At 60.5% G+C, this 22,792-nt stretch overlaps 1 protein-coding gene across 1 annotated transcript in view; it reads left to right on the plus strand.

Annotated features, from left to right (window-relative positions):
* Positions 1 to 22,792, plus strand: part of ENG (endoglin) — a 286,341-nt gene that overhangs the window by 24,197 nt on the left and 239,352 nt on the right. The gene's annotated exons all lie outside the window — the stretch shown is intronic.

Here is a 22,792-nt window from a genome sequence, read left to right on the forward strand (position 1 = left end):
GCCTCTAGACCAAAAGAGGGCACAAGCAGCACTGGGCCTCTAAACCAGATGAGGGCAAAAGCAGCCCTGGGCATCTAGACCAAAAGAGGGCACACGCAGCCCTGGGCCTCTAGACTAAAAGAGGGCACAATCAGCCCTGGGCCTCTAGACCAGATGAGGGCACACGCAGCCCTGGGCCTCTAGACCGCCTGTAGACCAGAAGAGGGTACAAGCAGCCCTGGGCCTCTAGACCAGATGAGGACACAAGCAGCCCTCGGCCTCTAGACCAAATGAGGACACAAGCAGCCCTGGGACTCTAGAGCATATGGAGGCAGAAGCAGCCCTAGGCCTCTAGACCAGATGAGGACCCGTGCATCCCTGGGCCTCTAGACCAGATTGAGGCACACGCAGCCCTGGCCTCTAGACCAGATGAGGGCACAAGCAGCCCTGGGCCTCTAGACCAGATGGAGGCACAGGCAGCCCTGGGCCTCTAGACCAGAAGAGGGCACAAGCAGCCAGGGCCTCTAGACCAGATGAGGGCACACACAGCCCTGGGCCTCTAGACCAGATGGAGACACAAGCAGCCGTGGGCCTCTAGACCAGATGGAGGCACAGGCAGCCCTGGGCCACTAGACCAGAAGAGGAGAAAAGGGCACAAGCAGCCATGGGCCTCTAGACCAGATGATGGCACGCACAGCCCTGGGCCTCTAGACCAGATGGAGGCACAAGCAGCCCTGGGCCTGTAGACCAGAAGAGGGCACAAGCAGCCCTGGGCCTCAAGACCAGATGTGGGTACACACAGCCCTGTGCCTCTAGACCAAATGAGGGCACAAGCTGCCCGTGCCCTCTAGACCAGATGAGGGCACAAACATCACTGGGCCTCTAGACCAGATGAGGGAAAAAGTAGTCCTGGCCTCTAGACCAGCTGAGGGCACAAGCAGCATTGGTTCTCTAGACCAGATGAGGGCACACACAGCCCTGGGCCTCTAGACCAGATGGAGGCACAGGCAGCCCTGGGCCTCTGGACAAGATGGAGACACAAGCAGCCCTGGGCCTCTAGACCAGATGATGGCACACACAGCCCTGTGCCTCTGGACAAGATGGAGACACAAGCAGCCCTGGGTCTCTAGACCAGATGAGGGCACACGCAACCCTTGGCCTCTAGACCAGATGCAGGCACAAGCAGCCCTGGGCCTCTAGACCAGATGAGGGCACACGCAGCCCTGGGCCTCTAGACCGCCTCTAGACCAGAAGAGGGTACAAACAGCCCTGGGCCTCTAGACCAGATGAGGACACAAGCAGCCCTTGGCCTCTAGACCAAATGAGGACACAAGCAGCTCTGGGACTCTAGAGCATATGGAGGCAGAAGCAGCCCTAGGCCTCTAGACCAGATGAGGGCACGTGCATCCCTGGGCCTCTAGACCAAATGGAGGCACAAGCAGCCCTGGCCTCTAGACCAGATGGGGGCACAAGCAGCCCAGGGCCCCTAGACCAGATGAGGGCACACACAGCCGTGGACCTCTAGACCAGATGGAGGCACAGGCAGCCCTGGACCTCTAGACCAGAAGAGGGCACAAGCAGCACAGGGCCTCTAGACCAGATGAGGGCACATACAGCCCTGGGCCTCTAGACCAGATGGAGGCACAAGCAGCCTTGGGCCTCTAGACCAGATGGAGGCACGTGCATCCCTGGACCAGAAGAGGAGAAAAGGGCAAAAGCAGCCATGGGCCTCTAGACCAGATGATGGCACACACAGCCCTGTGCCTCTAGACCAGATGAAGGCACAAGCAGCCCTGGGCCTGTAGACCAGAAGAGGGCACAAGCAGCTATGGGCCTCTAGACCAGATGAGGGCACACACAGCCCTGTGCCTCTAGACCAAATGAGGGCACAAGCTGCCCATGCCCTCTAGACCAGATGAGGGCACAAGCATCCCTGGGCCTCTAGACCAGATGAGGGGAAAAGTAGCCCTGGCCTCTAGACCAGCTGAGGGCACAAGCAGCATTGGTTCTCTAGACCAGATGAGGGCACACACAGCCATGGGCCTCTAGACCAGATGGAGGCACAAGCAGCCCTGAGCCTCTGGACAAGATGGAGACACAAGCAGCCCTGAGTCTCTAGACCAGATGAGGGCACACGCAACCCTGGGCCTTGAGACCAGATGCAGGCACAAGCAGCCCTGGGCCTCTAGACCAGATGAGGGCACAGGCAGCCCTGGGCCTCTAGACCAGATGAGGGCACAAGCAGCACTGGGCCTCTAGACCAGATGGAGGCACAAGCAGACCTGAGACTCTAGACCAGAAGAGGGCACATGCAGCCCTAGGCCTCTAGACCAGATGGAGGCACAAGCAGCCCTGGGCCTCTGGACAAGATGGAGACACAAGCAGCCCTGGGTCTCTAGACCAGATGAGGGCGCACACAGCCCTGGGCCTCTAGACCAGATGGAGACACAAGCAGCCGTTGGCCTCTAGACCAGATGGAGGCACAGGCAGCCCTGGGCACTAGACCAGAAGAGGAGAAAAGGGCACAAGCAGCCATGGGCCTCTAGACCAGATGATGGCACGCACAGCCCTGGGCCTCTAGACCAGATGGAAGCACAAGCAGCCCTGGGCCTGTAGACCAGATGAGGGCACACACAGCCCTGGACCTCTAGACCAGATGGAGGCACAGGCAGCCCTGGACCTCTAGACCAGAAGAGGGCACAAGCAGCACAGGGCCTCTAGACCAGATGAGGGCACATACAGCCCTGGGCCTCTAGACCAGATGGAGGCACAAGCAGCCTTGGGCCTCTAGACCAGATGGAGGCACGTGCATCCCTGGACCAGAAGAGGAGAAAAGGGCAAAAGCAGCCATGGGCCTCTAGACCAGATGATGGCACACACAGCCCTGTGCCTCTAGACCAGATGAAGGCACAAGCAGCCCTGGGCCTGTAGACCAGAAGAGGGCACAAGCAGCTATGGGCCTCTAGACCAGATGAGGGCACACACAGCCCTGTGCCTCTAGACCAAATGAGGGCACAAGCTGCCCATGCCCTCTAGACCAGATGAGGGCACAAGCATCCCTGGGCCTCTAGACCAGATGAGGGGAAAAGTAGCCCTGGCCTCTAGACCAGCTGAGGGCACAAGCAGCATTGGTTCTCTAGACCAGATGAGGGCACACACAGCCATGGGCCTCTAGACCAGATGGAGGCACAAGCAGCCCTGAGCCTCTGGACAAGATGGAGACACAAGCAGCCCTGAGTCTCTAGACCAGATGAGGGCACACGCAACCCTGGGCCTTGAGACCAGGCACAAGCAGCCCTGGGCCTCTAGACCAGATGAGGGCACAGGCAGCCCTGGGCCTCTAGACCAGATGAGGGCACAAGCAGCACTGGGCCTCTAGACCAGATGGAGGCACAAGCAGACCTGAGACTCTAGACCAGAAGAGGGCACATGCAGCCCTGGGCCTCTAGACCAGATGGAGGCACAAGCAGCCCTGGGCCTCTGGACAAGATGGAGACACAAGCAGCCCTGGGTCTCTAGACCAGATGAGGGCGCACACAGCCCTGGGCCTCTAGACCAGATGGAGACACAAGCAGCCGTTGGCCTCTAGACCAGATGGAGGCACAGGCAGCCCTGGGCACTAGACCAGAAGAGGAGAAAAGGGCACAAGCAGCCATGGGCCTCTAGACCAGATGATGGCACGCACAGCCCTGGGCCTCTAGACCAGATGGAGGCACAAGCAGCCCTGGGCCTGTAGACCAGAAGAGGGCACAAGCAGCCCTGCGCCTCAAGACCAGATGAGGGTACACACAGCCCTGTGCCTCTAGACCAAATGAGGGCACAAGCTGCCCGTGCCCTCTAGACCAGATGAGGGCACAAGCATCCCTGGGCCTCTAGACCAGATGAGGGAAAAAGTAGTCCTGGCCTCTAGACCAGCTGAGGGCACAAGCAGCATTGGTTCTCTAGACCAGATGAGGGCACACACAGCCCTGGGCCTCTAGACCAGATGGAGGCACAAGCAGCCCTGGGCCTCTGGACAAGATGGAGACACAAGCAGCCCTGTGCCTCTAGACCAGATGATGGCACACACAGCCCTGTGCCTCTGGACAAGATGGAGACACAAGCAGCCCTGGGTCTCTAGACCAGATGAGGGCACACGCAACCCTGGGCCTCTAGACCAGATGCAGGCACAAGCAGCCCTGGGCCTCTAGAGCATATGGAGGCAGAAGCAGCCCTAGGCCTCTAGACCAGTTGAGGGCACGTGCATCCCTGGGCCTCTAGACCAGATGGAGGCACAAGCAGCCCTGGCCTCTAGACCAGATGGGGGCACAAGCAGCCCAGGGCCCCTAGACCAGATGAGGGCACACACAGCCCTGGGCCTCTAGACCAGATGGAGGCACAGGCAGCCCTGGGCCTCTAGACCAGAAGAGGGCACAAGCAGCCTAGGGCCTCTAAACCAGATGAGGGCACACACAGCCCTGGGCCTCTAGACCAGATGGAGGCACATGCATCCCTGGGCCAGAAGAGGAGAAAAGGGCACAAACAGCCATGGGCCTCTAGACCAGATGATGGCACACACAGCCCTGGGCCTCTAGACCAGATGGAGGCACAAGCAGCCCTGGGCCTGTAGACCAGAAGAGGGCACAAGCAGCTATGGGCCTCTATACCAGATGAGGGCACACACAGCCCTGTGCCTCTAGACCAAATGAGGGCACAAGCTGCCCATGCCCTCTAGACCAGATGAGGACACAAGCATCCCTGGGCCTCTAGACCAGATGAGGGAAAAAGTAGCCCTGGCCTCTAGACCAGCTGAGGGCACAAGCAGCATTGGTTCTCTAGACCAGATGAGGGCACACACAGCCATGGGCCTCTAGACCAGATGGAGGCACAAGCAGCCCTGGGCCTCTGGACAAGATGGAGACACAAGCAGCCCTGGGTCTCTAGACCAGATGAGGGCACACGCAACCCTGGGCCTCTAGACCAGATGCAGGCACAAGCAGCCCTGGGCCTCTAGACCAGATGAGGGCACAGGCAGCCCTGGGCCTCTAGACCAGATGAGGGCACAAGCAGCACTGGGCCTCTAGACCAGATGGAGGCACAAGCAGACCTGAGACTCTAGACCAGAAGAGGGCACATGCAGCCCTGGGCCTCTAGACCAGATGGAGGCACAAGCAGCCCTGGGCCTCTGGACAAGATGGAGACACAAGCAGCCCTGGGTCTCTAGACCAGATGAGGGCACATGCAACCCTGGGCCTCTAGACCAGATGCAGACACAAGAAGCCCTGGACCTCTAGACCAGATGAGGGCACAGGCAGCCCTGGTCCTCTAGACTAGATGGAGGCACAAACAGCCCTGGGCCTCTAGACCAGATGGAGGCACAAGCAGACCTGAGACTCTAGACCAGATGAGGGGAAAAGTAGCCCTGGCCTCTAGACCAGCTGAGGGCACAAGCAGCATTGGTTCTCTAGGCCAGATGAGGGCACACACAGCCCTGGGCCTCTAGACCAGATGGAGGCACAAGCAGCCCTGGGCCTCTGGACAAGATGGAGACACAAGCAGCCCTGGGTCTCTAGACCAGATGAGGGCACATGCAACCCTGGGCCTCTAGACCAGATGCAGGCACAAGCAGCCCTGGGCCTCTAGACCAGATGAGGGCACAGGCAGCCCTGGGCCTCTAGACCAGATGAGGGCACAAGCAGCACTGGGCCTCTAGACCAGATGGAGGCACAAGCAGACCTGAGACTCTAGACCAGAAGAGGGCACATGCAGCCCTGGGCCTCTAGACCAGATGCAGGCACAAGCAGCCCTGGGCCTCTAGACCAGATGAGGGCACAGGCAGCCCTGGGCCTCTAGACTAGATGGAGGCACAAGCAGCCCTGGGCCTCTGGACAAGATGGAGACACAAGCAGCCCTGGGTCTCTAGACCAGATGAGGGCACACGCAACCCTGGGCCTCTAGACCAGATGCAGGCACAAGCAGCCCTGGACCTCTAGACCAGATGAGGGCACAGGCAGCCCTGGGCCTCTAGACCAGATGGAGGCACAAACAGCCCTGGGCCTCTAGACCAGATGGAGGCACAAGCAGACCTGAGACTCTAGACCAGATGAGGGGAAAAGTAGCCCTGGCCTCTAGACCAGCTGAGGGCACAAGCAGCATTGGTTCTCTAAACCGGATGAGGGCACACACAGCCCTGGGCCTCTAGACCAGATGGAGGCACAAGCAGCCCTGGGCCTCTGGACAAGATGGAGACACAAGCAGCCCTGGGTCTCTAGACCAGATGAGGGCACACGCAACCCTGGGCCTCTAGACCAGATGCAGGCACAAGCAGCCCTGGGCCTCTAGACCAGATGAGGGCACAGGCAGCCCTGGGCCTCTAGACCAGATGAGGGCACAAGCAGCACTGGGCCTCTAGACCAGATGGAGGCACAAGCAGACCTGAGACTCTAGACCAGAAGAGGGCACATGCAGCACTGGGCCTCTAGACCAGATGCAGGCACAAGCAGCCCTGGACCTCTAGACCAGATGAGGGCACAGGCAGCCCTGGGCCTCTAGACCAGATGGAGGCACAAACAGCCCTGGGCCTCTAGACCAGATGGAGGCACAAGCAGACCTGAGACTCTAGACCAGATGAGGGCAGAAGCACCCCTGGGCCTCTAAATCAGATGAGGGCAAACACAGCCTTGTGCCTCTAGACCAGATAAGGGCACATGCAGCTCTGGGCCTGTAGACCAGATGGAGGCACAAGCAGCCCTGGGCCTCTAGACCAGATGGAGACACAAGCAGCCCTTGCCCCTAGACCAGATGAGGGCACAAGCAGCCCAGGGGCTCTAGACCAGATGGGGGCACACACAGCCCTGGGCCTCTAGACCAGAGGAGGGCACAAGCAGCCCAGGCACTCTAGACCAGATGGGGGCACAAGCAGCCCTGGGCCTCTAGACCAGATGGAGACACAAGCAGCCCTGGGCCTCTAGACCAGATGGAGGCACACGCAGCCCTGGGCCTCTAGACCAGATGAGGGCACAAGCAGCCCAGGCACTCTAGACCAGATGAGGGCAAAAGCAGCCGAGGGCCTCTAGACCAGATGAAGACACAAGCACCCCAATGCCTCTAGAGCCGATGGAGGCGCAAGCAGCACTGGGCCTCTAGACCAGATGAGGGCACAGGCAGCCCTGGCTTCTAGACCAGATGAGGGCACAGGCAGCCCTGGCCTCTAGACCAGAGGAGGGCACAAGCAGCCCAGGGCCTCTAGACCAGATGGAGGCACACGCAGCCCTGGGCCTCTAGAGCAGATGGAGGCAGAAACAGCCCTGGGCCTCTAGACCAGATGAGGACACAAGCAGCCCTGGGCCTCTAGACCAGATGGAGGCACAAGCAGCCCTGGGACTCTAGAACAGACGGAGGCACAAGCAGCCCTGGACCTGTAGACCAGATGGAGGCACAAGCAGCCCTCTGCCTCTAGACCAAATGAGGACACAAGCAGCCCTGGGACTCTAGACCAGATGAAGGCACAAGCAGCCCAGAGCCTCTAGACCAGAGCATTTCCCCACAAGTGACTGGTGAGGAAGAAGACCATTCTAAACTTGGAAAACAGGGACCTCATGGGAAATAATTGGGTCCCAGTAAAGGTTGAATGGTTGTGGGGTGTTTAAGTCAAAGAATTTCTGGAGCCTTGAAACAGCGCAGGCCACCTCTGTGAGCTGCTTTCCAAGTGGTCCCAATAAGGGCACTGCGGTGCCTTGCTTAAGTCTCTAACAAGGATATTTATGTGCATGTTGCCCAACTCTATGCAACACTGAATCCATCATAACCACTGGCATTGCTCTGGGCTCGCCAGACCATTGTGCGGCACCTGCCTAGCCATTTCAGGAGGGTAAAGACCATATGCAAATCAGGCTTCATCCCATGCCTAATGGGCAGTCCAGCCCAAACTGAAAGGTCACATTCCTTCTGCACAAGACCCCAGGCATGTTTCGGCCTCATCAGGCATCACCAGCTAGGCCTATATCCGGGGATTCTAGGCGCAGCACTGCCCTCTTGTTTAAGTGGTCATGACTTCCTTCTCTATAGGCTCACTGTCATCCATGCCAGCCTCTGTCCATGACCTGTTTTTGTTCCTTGTGCCCCATTTATGACTTGGTTTTGTCTCTGCCACCACCCTGTGGCACAGCGCCCCTCTGCGTCCGCTCTGCCTCCTGCCCCATGTCTCGCTTGGTTTTGTCTCTGCCATCTCCCTGTGCCGCAGCGCGCCCCTCTGCGTCCACTCTGCCCCCAGACCCATGTCTGGCTTGTCTCTGCCATCTCCCTGTACCGCAGACTCCCTCTGCGACCACCCTGCCCCTTGCCGCCAGGTCTGGTTTGTCTCTGCCACCCCCCTGTGCTGCAGATTCCCTCCCCCTCTGCGTCCACCCTGCCCCCTGCCCGTGCCGCCAGGTCTGGCTTGGTTTGGCTCTGCCACCTCCCTGTGCCGCAGACTCCCCCCCCCTGCATCCACCCTGCCCCCTGCCCCTGCCCCATATCTGGCTTGGTTTTGTCTCTGCCACCTCCCTGTGCCGCAGACTCCCTCTGCGTCCGCCCTGCCCCCTGCCCTTACCGCCAGGTCTGGTTTGGCTCTGCCACCTCCCTGTGCCGCAGACTCCCCCTCTGCGTCCACCCTGCCCCCTGCCCTTGCCGCCAGGTCTGGCTTGGTTTGGCTGTGCCACCTAACTGTGCCGCAGACTCCCCCCCTGCATCCACCCTGCCCCCTGCCCGTGCCCCCTGCCTGGCTTGGTTTGCCTCTGCCACCTAACTGTGCCGCAGACTCCCCCCCTGCATCCACCCTGCCCGCTGCCTGTGCACCATGTCTGGCTTGGTTTTGTCTCTGCCACCTCCCTGTGCCGCAGCGCCCCTCTGCGTCTACTCTGCCCCCTGCACGTGCGCCATGTCTGGCTTGGTTTTTTCTGTGCCATCTCCCTGTGCTGCAGCGCCCCCATGCGTCCACCCTGCCCCTTGCCCGTGCCCCCTGCCCCATATCTGGCTTGGTTTTGTCTCTGCCACCTCCCTGTGCCGCAGACTCCCACTCTGCATCTACTCTGCCCCCTGCTCGTGCCCCATGGCTGGCTTGGTTTCGGCTCTTCCACCTCCCTGTGCCGCAGACTCCCCACACTGCGTCCACCCTGCCCCCTGCCCATGCCCCCTGCCCCATATCTGGCTTAGTTTTGTCTCTGCCACCTCCCTGTGCCACAGACTCCCCCGCTGCAGCCACTCTGCCCCCTTCTCGTGCCCCATGGCTGGCTTGGTTTCGGCTTTGCCACCTCCCTGTGCCGCAGACCCCCCCCTGTTTCCACCCTGCCCCCTGCCCGTGCCCCCTGCCTGGCTTGGTTTTGTCTCTGCCACCTCCTTGTGCCGCAGACTCCCCCTCTGCGTCCACCCTGCCCCCTGCCCGTGCCGCCAGGTCTGGCTTGGTTTGGCTCTGCCACCTCCCTGTGCCACAGACTCCCCCGCTGCAGCCACTCTGCCCCCTTCTCGTGCCCCATGGCTGGCTTGGTTTCGGCTTTGCCACCTCCCTGTGCCGCAGACCCCCCCCTGTTTCCACCCTGCCCCCTGCCCGTTCCCCCTGCCCCATATTTGGCTTGGATTTGTCTCTGCCACCTCCCTGTGCCACAGACTCCCCCCTGAAAGGGGCCCCTAGGGGTCCCTAACGTCTATGGAAACAAGGCGAGTCACCACACACGATAGATACGCCAGACACAAGGTTGTATTCCCAAAGCTAGGGTTTATTGCAAAGCAAAAGTCTCAGTTGGACAACTCGGTCTCACGCCCCGCAACGTGTATCTCTAGACCTCGAGGGACGCAAGAGAGTGATTTACGTACATCAGTTACATATATACAAAATGCATATCAAACAATCAGCTATGACATGTTTAACACCCCCCTTTATTGGGTTTCTTTGAACTTGGTGTGATGATGGACATCTCCGACAACTATGACACCTTCAAACATCTATTCTAGTAACAATTTGCAATTTGTGAGTGCGAAGGCATCTTTCAGTTGTTGAACACAGCGCTTCTGTTCTTGGAAGCGAGCTACATAGGGGGGTAAGAGTTGCATTCCGGACCTTGCTATCTATTAGGTGCTATTTGTGTCCTGGGAGCCGACACGCTCCCAAGGGAGCCAAGGGAGGCCGTTAGAAAAACATAATTCAAGCCTTTAGCAGCATTATTCTAACATATTCTACCATATAACAAGACTGGCTGGGAGCTGCGAAATGATTAAATGCCCTGCGGCTCTGCTTCAAGGCTACACTCGGGAGGGAGCCGGGCATTCTTCCTGGCGCTGCCTACGTTTGTGGTTCAACGAACTCTTGTTATCCTCACGGCCCTCGGCCTTGTCCTTTTTACGTGCAGACACCAATGTTTTACAGTCGAGCAGTGTAAGCGGAAAATATACTGCGAAGCAATAAGAACAGAAAGCAATGAGCAATGGTTAGAAAACAAAATGGCGATTCTTGTTACATCAAAATGGCCGTTCATTGGCAAACTCGAAAACCTATATTCTGTCATATTGTGCATGAGACGGTTGGCCCACGGCCATCAGAATACGTTTGTGGTCACAAAGTAGAGGTATCCATTTTTCTAGACTGACACCCTCTGCATCCACTCTGCCCCCTGCTTGTGCCCCATGGCTGGCTTGGTTTCGGCACTACCACCTCCCTGTGCCGCAGATTCCCCCCCCTGCGTCCACCCTGCCCCCAGCCCGTGCCCCCTGCCCTATATCTGGCTTGGTTTCGGCTCTGCCACCCCCCTGTGCCTCAGACTCCCCCCTGCATCCACCCTGCCCCCTGCCCCTGCCCCTTGCCTGCCTTGGTTTTGTCTCTGCCACCTCCATGTGCCGCAGCGCCCCTCTGGGTCCACCCTGCCCCCTGCCCTATATCTGGCTTGGTTTCGGCTCTGCCACCCCCCTGTGCTGCAGACTCCCCCCCCTGCGTCCACCCAGCCCCCTGCCCGTGACCCCTGCCTGGCTTGGTTTTGTCTCTGCCACCTCCCTGTGCCTCAGACTGCCCCCCTGCATCCACCCTGCCCGTGCCCCCTGCCTGCCTTGGTTTTGTCTCTGCCACTTCCATGTGCCGCATACTCCCCCTCTGTGTCCACCCTGCCCCCTGCCTGTGTACCATGTCTGGCTTGGTTTTGTCTCTGCCACCTCCCTGTGCCGCAGCGCCCCTCTGGGTCCACCCTGCCCCCTGCCCGTGCCGCCAGGTCTGGCTTGGTTTGGCTCTGCCACCTCCCTGTGCCACAGACTGCCCGTCTGCGTCTACGCTGCCCCCAGGCCTGGCCCGGCACTGCCCTGGCCTTTGTTTACGGCGGCGCGTCGCCGCGCATGCCCTGTGGTGCCACACTTGGCGCGGCGCCATGCTGTCTTGGCCTCTCCCTGTGTTTTGATCATGTCGCCTGATCTCCCAGTCACTTGGGAGACAGGGAGACGCGTTGGGACCCCGTCGCCTGCTCTCGCCTGTCGGGTGCCGGGACATGGGGGGCAGACAGAGTGGTGAATGGACGCTGTGCTCCTTATTGTGTAGAGGAGGGCCTTGTGCGCTGGGCGCGGTATCTCGCCGTGCCAGCTGCGCCGCCGCCTTATCTGATGGTGACATCATGGTGGAGGCAGGCTGCCTCCCTGCTGACGCAGTGCCCTGGCTGGCTGCAGGGCGAGGGCGGCAGGCCATGCTCTGCCGCCACTCCAAGTGCCAACTGCATCCGTGCCCTGAGGCATCCGTGCCCTGACAGTGTTTTGCACTTGAGAATAAGGACCTGTGCATGAACACTGCCTGGCACAGTGCACTGCAATGCACTGCACGGTGGAAGGTGCAAGGCAACGTGCACTGCACTCTGAAAGCCAATGCACACCGCACGGCAATAACCAGTGCAGAAAGTGCTAGGCATTTTACACTGCATGCCATTGTGCACAGATGCTGCAAGGCACCGCGTAGGGCAAGACCTACGGCCACTGCTTTCTTACACGTGGTGCATTTCTGGCGGTAATGACTGCTTCACCACATTGTCACTTTATAGGTGCAGTGTCTGCTCTGCCTCGAGCTGCAGAAGAATTACTGGCTGCGGTAAATTCCATGAACTCCCCGTGGAGCACGAGTGAGCCCGTCCGGAAATGAGGTGCCGGTACCCTCTTCCAGAGCCACTCACTCCGTGTTCGCCGGTAGCGGCTGTGAACTACCGGCACCGAAGCACCGGCACCGTTCCCATTCCCTTTGAGTTCTCGCCGGCTAACCAGGCCAAGACACAGCGCCCAATGCACTGTGCACCAGCGACTGCAGGGCACTGTGCATGGCCGGCTGCAGCAAGACACAGCGCCCAATGCACGGTGCATGGCCGGCTGCAGCAAGACACAGCGCCCAATGCACTGTGCACCAGCGACTGCAGGGCACTGTGCATGGCCGGCTGCAGCAAGACACAGCGCCCAATGCACGGTGCATGGCCGGCTGCAGTAAGACACAGCGCCCAATGCACTGTGCACCAGCGGCTGCAGGCCAGTGTGCATGGCTGGCTGCAGCAAGACACAGCGCCCAATGCACGGTGCATGGCCGGCTGCATCAAGACGCAGCGCCCAATGCACTGTGCACCAGCGACTGCAGGGCACTGCGCATGGCTGGCTGCAGCAAGACACAGCGCCCAATGCACGGTGCATGGCCGGCTGCAGCAAGACACAGCGCCCAATGCACTGTGCATGGCCGGCTGCAGCAGGGCACTGTGCATAGCCGGCTGCAGCAAGACACAATGCCAAATGCACTGTGCACCAGCGGCTGCAGGCCACTGTGCATGGCTGGCTGCAGCAAGACACAGCGCCCAATGCACGGTGCATGGCCGGCTGCAGGGCACTGTGCATGGCCGGCTGCAGCAAGACACAGCGCCCAATGCACGGTGCATGGCCGGCTGCAGCAAGACACAGCGCCCAATGCACTGTGCACCAGCGACTGCAGGGCACTGTGCATGGCCGGCTGCAGTAAGACACAGCGCCCAATGCACTGTGCACCAGCGGCTGCAGGCCACTGTGCATGGCTGGCTGCAGCAAGACACAGCGCCCAATGCACAGTGCATGGCCGGCTGCAGGGCACTGTGCATGGCCGGCTGCATCAAGACGCAGCGCCCAATGCACTGTGCACCAGCGACTGCAGGGCACTGCGCATGGCTGGCTGCAGCAAGACACAGCGCCCAATGCACGGTGCATGGCCGGCTGCAGCAAGACACAGCGCCCAATGCACTGTGCATGGCCGGCTGCAGCAGGGCACTGTGCATGGCCGGCTGCAGCAAGACACAATGCCAAATGCACTGTGCACCAGCGGCTGCAGGCCACTGTGCATGGCTGGCTGCAGCAAGACACAGCGCCCAATGCACGGTGCATGGCCGGCTGCAGGGCACTGTGCATGGCCGGCTGCATCAAGACGCAGCGCCCAATGCACTGTGCACCAGCGACTGCAGGGCACTGTGCGTGGCCGGCTGCAGCAATACACAGCGCCCAATGCACTGTGCATGTCTGGCTGCAGGGCACTGTGCGTGGCCGGCTGCAGCAATACACAGCGCCCAATGCACTGTGCATGGCCAGCTGCAGGGCACTGCGCATGGCTGGCTGCAGCAAGACACAGCACCCAATGCACAGTGCATGGCCGGCTGCAGCAAGACACAGCACCCAATGCACTGTGCATGGCCGGCTGCAGCAGGGCACTGTGCATGGCCGGCTGCAGCAAGACACAACGCCAAATGCACTGTGCGCCAGGGACTGCAGGGCACTGTGCGTGGCCGGCTGCAGCAATACACAGCGCCCAATGCACTGTGCATGTCTGGCTGCAGGGCACTGTGCGTGGCCGGCTGCAGCAATGCACAGTGCCCAATGCACTGTGCATGGCCAGCTGCAGGGCACTGTGCATGGCCGGCTGCAGCAAGACACAGCGTCCAATGCACTGTGCACCAGTGACTGCAAGGCACTGTGCATGGCCTGCTGCAGCAAGACACAGCGCCCAATGCACTGTGCACCAGCGACTGCAGGGCACTGTGCATGGCCGGCTGCAGCAAGACACAGCGTCCAATGCACTGTGCACCAGCGACTGCAGGGCACTGTGCATGGCCGGCATGGCCGGCTGCAGCAAGACACAGCGTCCAATACATCATGCACCAGCGACTGCAGGGCACTGTGCATGGCCGGCTGCAGCAAGACACAGCGCCCAATGCACCGTGCACCAGGGACTGCAGGGCACTGTGCGTGGCCGGCTGCAGCAAGACACAGCGCCCAATGCACTGTGCACCAGCGACTGCAGGGCACTGTGCATGGCCGGCTGCAGCAAGACACAGCGTCCAATACACTATGCACCAGCGACTGCAGGGCACAGTGCATGGCCGGCTGCAGCAAGACACAGCGCCCAATACACTGTGCACCAGCGACTGCAGGGTACTGTGCATGGCCGGCTCCAGCAAGACACAGCGCCCAATGCACTGTGCACCAGGGACTGCAGGGCACTGTGCGTGGCCGGCTGCAGCAAGACACAGCGCCCAATGCACTGTGCACCAGGGACTGCAGGGCACTGTGCGTGGCCGGCTGCAGCAATACACAGCACCCAATGCACTGTGCACCAGCGACTGCAGGGCACTGTGTGTGGCTGGCTGCAGCAATACACAGCGCCCAATGCACTGTGCATGGCCGGCTGCACGACACTGTGCATGGCTGGCTGCAGCAAGACACAGCGTCCAATGCACTGTGCACCAGCAACTGCAGGGCACTGTGCATGGCCTGCTGCAGCAAGACACAGCGCCCAATGCACTGTGCACCAGCGACTGCAGGGCACTGTGCATGGCCAGCTGCAGCAAGACACAGCGCCCAATGCACTGTGCACCAGGGACTGCAGGGCACTGTGCGTGGCCGGCTGCAGCAAGACAGAGTGCCCAATGCACTGTGCACCAGGGACTGCAGGGCACTGTGCATGGCCAGCTGCAGCAAGACACAGCGCCCAATGCACTGTGCACCAGGGACTGCAGGGCACTGTGCGTGGCCGGCTGCAGCAATACACAGCACCCAATGCACTGTGCATGGCCGAATGCAGGTCACTGTGCATTGCAGGCTGCAGCAAGACACAACGGAGGGCAGAAATTCTGTCCTGAATATTAGCAAGTTCTCTGTGGGGGTGTTAGCAGGGGGGGTAGGGGGAGGTCCCACAGCCACAAGAACGTTTTCGAAACAAAAGATCAAATAGTGCATTTTCCAGGAGAAATCAGAAAAAGACTTTGGATTCAGAGGCAAAGTGTGGAAAGAGCCACAGTTCTGAAGATACGAGATATAAGTGACTCTCTCTAGCTGCCTAGTGACTCACTCTCCTCCTGTCCCTCTGATCCTGTCTTTCCTCAGCTCCCTGGTGTCTCACTCTCCCCCTGGCCCCTGATCCTGTCTTTCCTCAGCTCCCTGGTGTCTCACTCTCCCCCTGGCCCCCGATCCTGTCTTTCCTCAGCTCCCTGGTGTCTCGCTCTCCCCCTGCCCCCTTGATCCTGTCTTTCCTCAGCTCCCTGGTGTCTCGCTCTCCCCCTGGCCCCCTGATCCTGTCTTTCCTCAGCTCCCTGGTGTCTCACTCTCCTCCTGTCCCTCTGATCCTGTCTTTCCTCAGCTCCCTGGTGTCTCACTCTCCCCCTGGCCCCTGATCCTGTCTTTCCTCAGCTCCCTGGTGTCTCACTCTCCCCCTGGCCCCTGATCCTGTCTTTCCTCAGCTCCCTGGTGTCTCACTCTCCCCCTGGCCCCTGATCCTGTCTTTCCTCAGCTCCCTGGTGTCTCGCTCTCCCCCTGGCCCCCGATCCTGTCTTTCCTCAGCTCCCTGGTGTCTCGCTCTCCCCCTGCCCCCTTGATCCTGTCTTTCCTCAGCTCCCTGGTGTCTCGCTCTCCCCCTGGCCCCCTGATCCTGTCTTTCCTCAGCTCCCTGGTGTCTCACTCTCCTCCTGTCCCTCTGATCCTGTCTTTCCTCAGCTCCCTGGTGTCTCGCTCTCCCCCTGGCCCCCGATCCTGTCTTTCCTCAGCTCCCTGGTGTCTCGCTCTCCCCCTGCCCCCTTGATCCTGTCTTTCCTCAGCTCCCTGGTGTCTCGCTCTCCCCCTGGCCCCCTGATCCTGTCTTTCCTCAGCTCCCTGGTGTCTCACTCTCCCCCTGGCCCCCGATCCTGTCTTTCCTCAGCTCCCTGCCAGTGTCTCACTCTCCCCCTGCCCCTGATCCTGTCTTTCCTCAGCTCCCTGGTGTCTCACTCTCCCCCTGGCCCCCGATCCTGTCTTTCCTCAGCTCCCTGGTGTCTCGCTCTCCCCCTGCCCCCTTGATCCTGTCTTTCCTCAGCTCCCTGGTGTCTCGCTCTCCCCCTGGCCCCCTGATCCTGTCTTTCCTCAGCTCCCTGGTTTCTCACTCTCCTCCTGTCCCTCTGATCCTGTCTTTCCTCAGCTCCCTGGTGTCTCACTCTCCCCCTGCCCCCCTGATCTTGTCTTTCCTCAGCTCCCTGCCCAGTGTCTCACTCTCCCCCTGCCCCTGATCCTGTCTTTCCTCAGCTCCCTGGTGTCTCACTCTCCCCCTGGCCCCCGATCCTGTCTTTCCTCAGCTCCCTGCCTGTGTCTCACTCTCTCCCTGCCCCCCTGATCCTGTCTTTCCTCAGCTCCCTGGTGTCTTACTCTCCCCCTGTCCCCCTGATCCTGTCTTTCCTCAGCTCCCTGGTGTCTCACTCTCCCCCTTCCCCTGATCCTGTCTTTCCTCAGCTCCCTGGTGTCTCACTCTCCCCCTGGCCCCCGATCCTGTCTTTCCTCAGCTCCCTGCCAGTGTCTCACTCTCCCCCTGCCCCTGATCCTGTCTTTCCTCAGCTCCCTGGTGTCTCACTCTCCCCCTGGCCCCCTGATCCTGTCTTTCCTCAGCTCCCTGGTGTCTCACTCTCCCCCTTCCCCTGATCCTGTCTTTCCTCAGCTCCCTGCCAGTGTCTCACTCTCCCCCTGCCCCTGATCCTGTCTTTCCTCAGCTCCCTGGTGTCTCACTCTCCCCCTGGCCCCCGATCCTGTCTTTCCTCAGCTCCCTGGTGTCTCGCTCTCCCCCTGCCCCCTTGATCCTGTCTTTCCTCAGCTCCCTGGTGTCTCGCTCTCCCCCTGGCCCCCTGATCCTGTCTTTCCTCAGCTCCCTGGTGTCTCACTCTCCTCCTGTCCCTCTGATCCTGTCTTTCCTCAGCTCCCTGGTGTCTCACTCTCCCCCTGCCCCCCTGATCTTGTCTTTCCTCAGCTCCCTGCCCAGTGTCTCACTCTCCCCCTGCCCCTGATCCTGTCTTTCCTCAGCTCCCTGGTGTCTCACTCTCCCCCTGGCCCCCGATCCTGTCTTTCCTCAGCTCCCTGCCAGTGTCTCACTCTCCCCCTGCCCCTGATCCTGTCTTTCCTCAGCTCCCTGGTGTCTCACTCTCCCCCTGGCCCCCGATCCTGTCTTTCCTCAGCTCCCTGGTGTCTCGCTCTCCCCCTGCCCCCTTGATCCTGTCTTTCCTCAGCTCCCTGGTGTCTCGCTCTCCCCCTGGCCCCCTGATCCTGTCTTTCCTCAGCTCCCTGGTGTCTCACTCTCCTCCTGTCCCTCTGATCCTGTCTTTCCTCAGCTCCCTGGTGTCTCACTCTCCCCCTGCCCCCCTGATCTTGTCTTTCCTCAGCTCCCTGCCCAGTGTCTCACTCTCCCCCTGCCCCTGATCCTGTCTTTCCTCAGCTCCCTGGTGTCTCACTCTCCCCCTGGCCCCCGATCCTGTCTTTCCTCAGCTCCCTGCCTGTGTCTCACTCTCTCCCTGCCCCCCTGATCCTGTCTTTCCTCAGCTCCCTGGTGTCTCACTCTCCCCCTGTCCCCCTGATCCTGTCTTTCCTCAGCTCCCTGGTGTCTCACTCTCCCCCTTCCCCTGATCCTGTCTTTCCTCTGCTCCCTGGTGTCTCACTCTCCCCCTGGCCCCCGATCCTGTCTTTCCTCAGCTCCCTGCCAGTGTCTCACTCTCCCCCTGCCCCTGATCCTGTCTTTCCTCAGCTCCCTGGTGTCTCACTCTCCCCCTGGCCCCCTGATCCTGTCTTTCCTCAGCTCCCTGGTGTCTCACTCTCCCCCTTCCCCTGATCCTGTCTTTCCTCAGCTCCCTGGTGTCTCACTCTCCCCCTGGCCCCCGATCCTGTCTTTCCTCAGCTCCCTGCCAGTGTCTCACTCTCCCCCTGCCCCTGATCCTGTCTTTCCTCAGCTCCCTGGTGTCTCACTCTCCCCCTGGCCCCCTGATCCTGTCTTTCCTCAGCTCCCTGGTGTCTCACTCTCCCCCTGCCCCTGATCCTGTCTTTCCTCAGCTCCCTGGTGTCTCACTCTCCCCCTGGCCCCCTGATCCTGTCTTTCCTCAGGTCCCTGCCTGTGTCTCACTCTCTCCCTGCCCCCCTGATCCTGTCTTTCCTCAGCTCCCTGGTGTCTCACTCTCCCCCTGGCCCCCTGATTCTGTCTTTCCTCAGCTCCCTGCCTGTGTCTCACTCTCCCCCTGCCCCATATCCTGTCTTTCCTCAGCTCCCTGGTGTCTCACTCTCCACCTGACCCCCTGATCCTGTCTTTCCTCAGCTCCCTGCCAGTGGCTTACTCTCCCCCTGCCCCTGATCCTGTCTTTCTTCAGCTCCCTGGTGTCTCACTCTCCTCCTGCCCCTGATCCTGTCTTTCCTCAGCTCTCTGGTGTCCCACTCTCCTCCTGGCCCCCTGATCCTGTCTTTCCTCAGCTCTCTGCCTGTGTCTCACTCTCCTCCCTGACCCTGATCCTGTCTTTCCTCAGCTCCCTGGTGTCTCACTCTCCTCCTGTCCCTCTGATCCTGTCTTTCCTCAGCTCCCTGGTGTCTCACTCTCCCCCTTCCCCTGATCCTGTCTTTCCTCAGCTCCCTGGTGTCTCACTCTCCCCCTGGCCCCCGATCCTGTCTTTCCTCAGCTCCCTGCCATTGTCTCACTCTCCCCCTGCCCCTGATCCTGTCTTTCCTCAGCTCCCTGGTGTCTCACTCTCCCCCTGGCCCCCTGATCCTGTCTTTCCTCAGCTCCCTGGTGTCTCACTCTCCCCCTGCCCCTGATCCTGTCTTTCCTCAGCTCCCTGGTGTCTCACTCTCCCCCTGGCCCCCTGATCCTGTCTTTCCTCAGCTCCCTGCCTGTGTCTCACTCTCTCCCTGCCCCCCTGATCCTGTCTTTCCTCAGCTCCCTGGTGTCTCACTCTCCCCCTGGCCCCCTGATCCTGTCTTTCCTCAGCTCCCTGCCTGTGTCTCACTCTCCCCCTGCCCCATATCCTGTCTTTCCTCAGCTCCCTGGTGTCTCACTCTCCCCCTGACCCCCTGATCCTGTCTTTCCTCAGCTCCCTGCCAGTGGCTTACTCTCCCCCTGCCCCTGATCCTGTCTTTCTTCAGCTCCCTGGTGTCTCACTCTCCTCCTGCCCCTGATCCTGTCTTTCCTCAGCTCTCTGGTGTCCCACTCTCCTCCTGGCCCCCTGATCCTGTCTTTCCTCAGCTCTCTGCCTGTGTCTCACTCTCCTCCCTGCCCCTGATCCTGTCTTTCCTCAGCTCCCTGGTGTCTCACTCTCCTCCTGGCCCCCGATCCTGTCTTTCCTCAGCTCCCTGGTGTCTCGCTCTCCCCCTGCCCCCTTGATCCTGTCTTTCCTCAGCTCCCTGGTGTCTCACTCTCCCCCTGCCCCTGATCCTGTCTTTCCTCAGCTCCCTGGTGTCTCACTCTCCCCCTGGCCCCCTGATCCTGTCTTTCCTCAGCTCCCTGGTGTCGCACTCTCCCCCTGCCCCTGATCCTGTCTTTCCTCAGCACGCTGGTGTCTCACTCTCCCCCTGGCCCCCCGATCCTGTCTTTCCTCAGCTCCCTGCCTGTGTCTCACTCTCCCCCTGCCCCATATCCTGTCTTTCCTCAGTTCCCTGGTGTCTCACTCTCCCCCTGACCCCCTGATCCTGTCTTTCCTCAGCTCCCTGCCAGTGGCTCACTCTCCCCCTGCCCCTGATCCTGTCTTTCTTCAGCTCCCTGGTGTCTCACTCTCCTCCTGCCCCTGATCCTGTCTTTCCTCAGCTCTCTGGTGTCCCACTCTCCTCCTGGCCCCCTGATCCTGTCTTTCCTCAGCTCTCTGCCTGTGTCTCACTCTCCCCCTACCCCCTTGATCCTGTCTTTCCTCAGCTCCCTGTTGTCTCACTCTCCCCCTGCCCCTGATCCTGTCTTTCCTCAGCTCCCTGGTGTCTCACTCTCCCTCTGGCCCCCTGATCCTGTCTTTCCTCAGCTCCCTGGTGTCTCACTCTCCCCCTGCCCCTGATCCTGTCTTTCCTCAGCTCCCTGGTGTCTCACTCTCCCCCTGGCCCCCTGATCCTGTCTTTCCTCAGCTCCCTGCCTGTGTCTCACTCTCCCCCTGCCCCCCTGATCCTGTCTTTCCTCAGCTCCCTGGTGTCTCACTCTCCCCCTGGCCCCCTGATCCTGTCTTTCCTCAGCTCCCTGCCTGTGTCTCACTCTCCCCCTGCCCCTGATCCTGTCTTTCCTCAGCTCCCTGCCAGTGGCTCACTCTCCCCCTGCCCCTGATCCTGTCTTTCTTCAGCTCCCTGGTGTCTCACTCTCCCCCTGGCCCCTAATCCTGTCTTTCCTCAGCTCCCTGGTGTCTCACTCTCCTCCTGCCCCTCATCCTGTCTTTCCTCAGCTCCCTGGTGTCTCACTCTCCCCCTGCCCCTCTGATCCTGTCTTTCCTCAGCTCCCTGCCTGTGTCTCACTCTCCTCCCTGCCCCTGATCCTGTCTTTCCTCAGCTCCTTGGTGTCTCACTCTCCTCCTGGCCCCTGATCCTGTCTTTCCTCAGCTCCCTGGTGTCTCACTCTCCCCCTGCCCCCTTGATCCTGTCTTTCCTCAGCTCCCTGGTGTCTCGCTCTCCCCTGGCCCCCTGATCCTGTCTTTACTCAGCTCCCCTGCCCCTGATCCTGTCTTTCCTCAGCTCCCTGGTGTCTCACTCTCCACCTGCCCCCCTGATCCTGTCTTTCCTCAGCTCCCTGGTGTCTCACTCTCCCCCTGCCTCCCTGATCCTGTCTTTCCTCAGCTCCCTCCCAGTGTCTCACTCTCCCCCTGGCCCCCTGATCCTGTCTTTCCTCGGCTCCTTGCCCGGTGTCTCACTCTCCTCCCTGCCCCTGATCCTGTCTTTCCTCAGCTCCCTGGTGTCTCACTCTCCTCCTGGCCCCTGATCCTGTCTTTCCTCAGCTCCCTGGTGTCTCACTCTCCCCCTGGCCCCTGATCCTGTCTTTCCTCAGCTCCTTGCCCAGTGTCTCACTCTCCTCCTGTTCCCCCTGACCCTGTCTTTCCTCAGCTCCCTGCCTGTGTCTCACTCTCCCCCTGCCCCTCATCCTGTCTTTCCTCAGCTCCTTGGTGTCTCACTCTCCTCCTGTCCCCCTGATCCTGTCTTTCCCCAGCTCCCTGGTGTCTCACTCTCCCCCTGCCTCCCTGATCCTGTCTTTCCTCAGCTCCCTGCCTGTGTCTCACTCTCCCCCTGGCCCCTGATCCTGTCTTTCCTCAGCTCCCTGGTGTCTCACTCTCCCCTGTCCTCCCTGATCCTGTCTTTCCTCAGCTCCTTGGTTTCTCACTCCCGCCCGGCCCCCCTGATCCCGTCTTTCCTCGGCTCCTTGCCCGGTGTCTCACTGTCCTCCCTGCCCCTGATCCTGTCTTTCCTCAGCTCCCTGCCTGTTTCTCACTCTCCCCCTGGCCCCTGATCCTGTCTTTCCTCAGCTCCCTGGTGTCTTACTCTCCCCTGTCCTCCCTGATCCTGTCTTTCCTCAGCTCCTTGGTTTCTCACTCCCCCCCGGCCTCTGATCCTGTCTTTCCTCGGCTCCTTGCCCGGTGTCTCACTGTCCTCCCTGCCCCTGATCCTGTCTTTCCTCAGCTCTCTGGTGTCTCACTCTCCTCCTGGCCCCCGATCCTGTCTTTCCTCAGCTCCCTGGTGTCTCACTCTCCCCCTGCCCCCTTGATCCTGTCTTTCCTCAGCTCCCTGGTGTCTCACTCTCCCCCTGGCCCCCTGATCCTGTCTTTCCTCAGCTCCCTGCCAGTGGCTCACTCTCCCCCTGCCCCTGATCCTGTCTTTCTTCAGCTCCCTGGTGTCTCACTCTCCCGCTGGCCCCTGATCCTGTCTTTCCTCAGCTCACCTGCCCCTGATCCTGTCTTTCCTCAGCTCCCTGGTGTCTCACTCTCCACCTGCCCCCTGATCCTGTCTTTCCTCAGCTCCCTGGTGTCTCACTCTCCCCCTGCCTCCCTGATCCTGTCTTTCCTCAGCTCCCTCCCAGTGTCTCACTCTCCCCCTGGCCCCCTGATCCTGTCTTTCCTCGGCTCCTTGCCCGGTGTCTCACTCTCCTCCCTGCCCCTGATCCTGTCTTTCCTCAGCTCCCTGGTGTCTCACTCTCCTCCTGGCCCCTGATCCTGTCTTTCCTCAGCTCCCTGGTGTCACACCCTCCCCCTGGCCCCTGATCCTGTCTTTCCTCAGCTCCTTGCCCAGTGTCTCACTCTCCTCCTGTTCCCCCTGACCCTGTCTTTCCTCAGCTCCCTGGTGTCTCACTCTCCCCCTGGCCCCTGATCCTGTCTTTCCTTAGCTCCCTGGTGTCTCAGTCTCCCCTGTCCTCCCTGATCCTGTCTTTCCTCAGCTCCTTGGTTTCTCACTGCCCCCCGGCCCCCCTGATCCCGTCTTTCCTCGGCTCCTTGCCAGGTGTCTCACTGTCCTCCCTGCCCCATATCCTGTCTTTCCTCAGCTCCCTGGTGTCTCAGTCTCCCCCTGGCCCCTGATCCTGTCTTTCCTCAGCTCCCTGGTGTCTCAGTCTCCCCTGTCCTCC

Source organism: Ambystoma mexicanum, chromosome 8 (assembly GCF_040938575.1).
Source record: "Ambystoma mexicanum isolate Mex_15411 chromosome 8, UKY_AmexF1_1, whole genome shotgun sequence".
NCBI lineage: Eukaryota > Metazoa > Chordata > Amphibia > Caudata > Ambystomatidae > Ambystoma > Ambystoma mexicanum.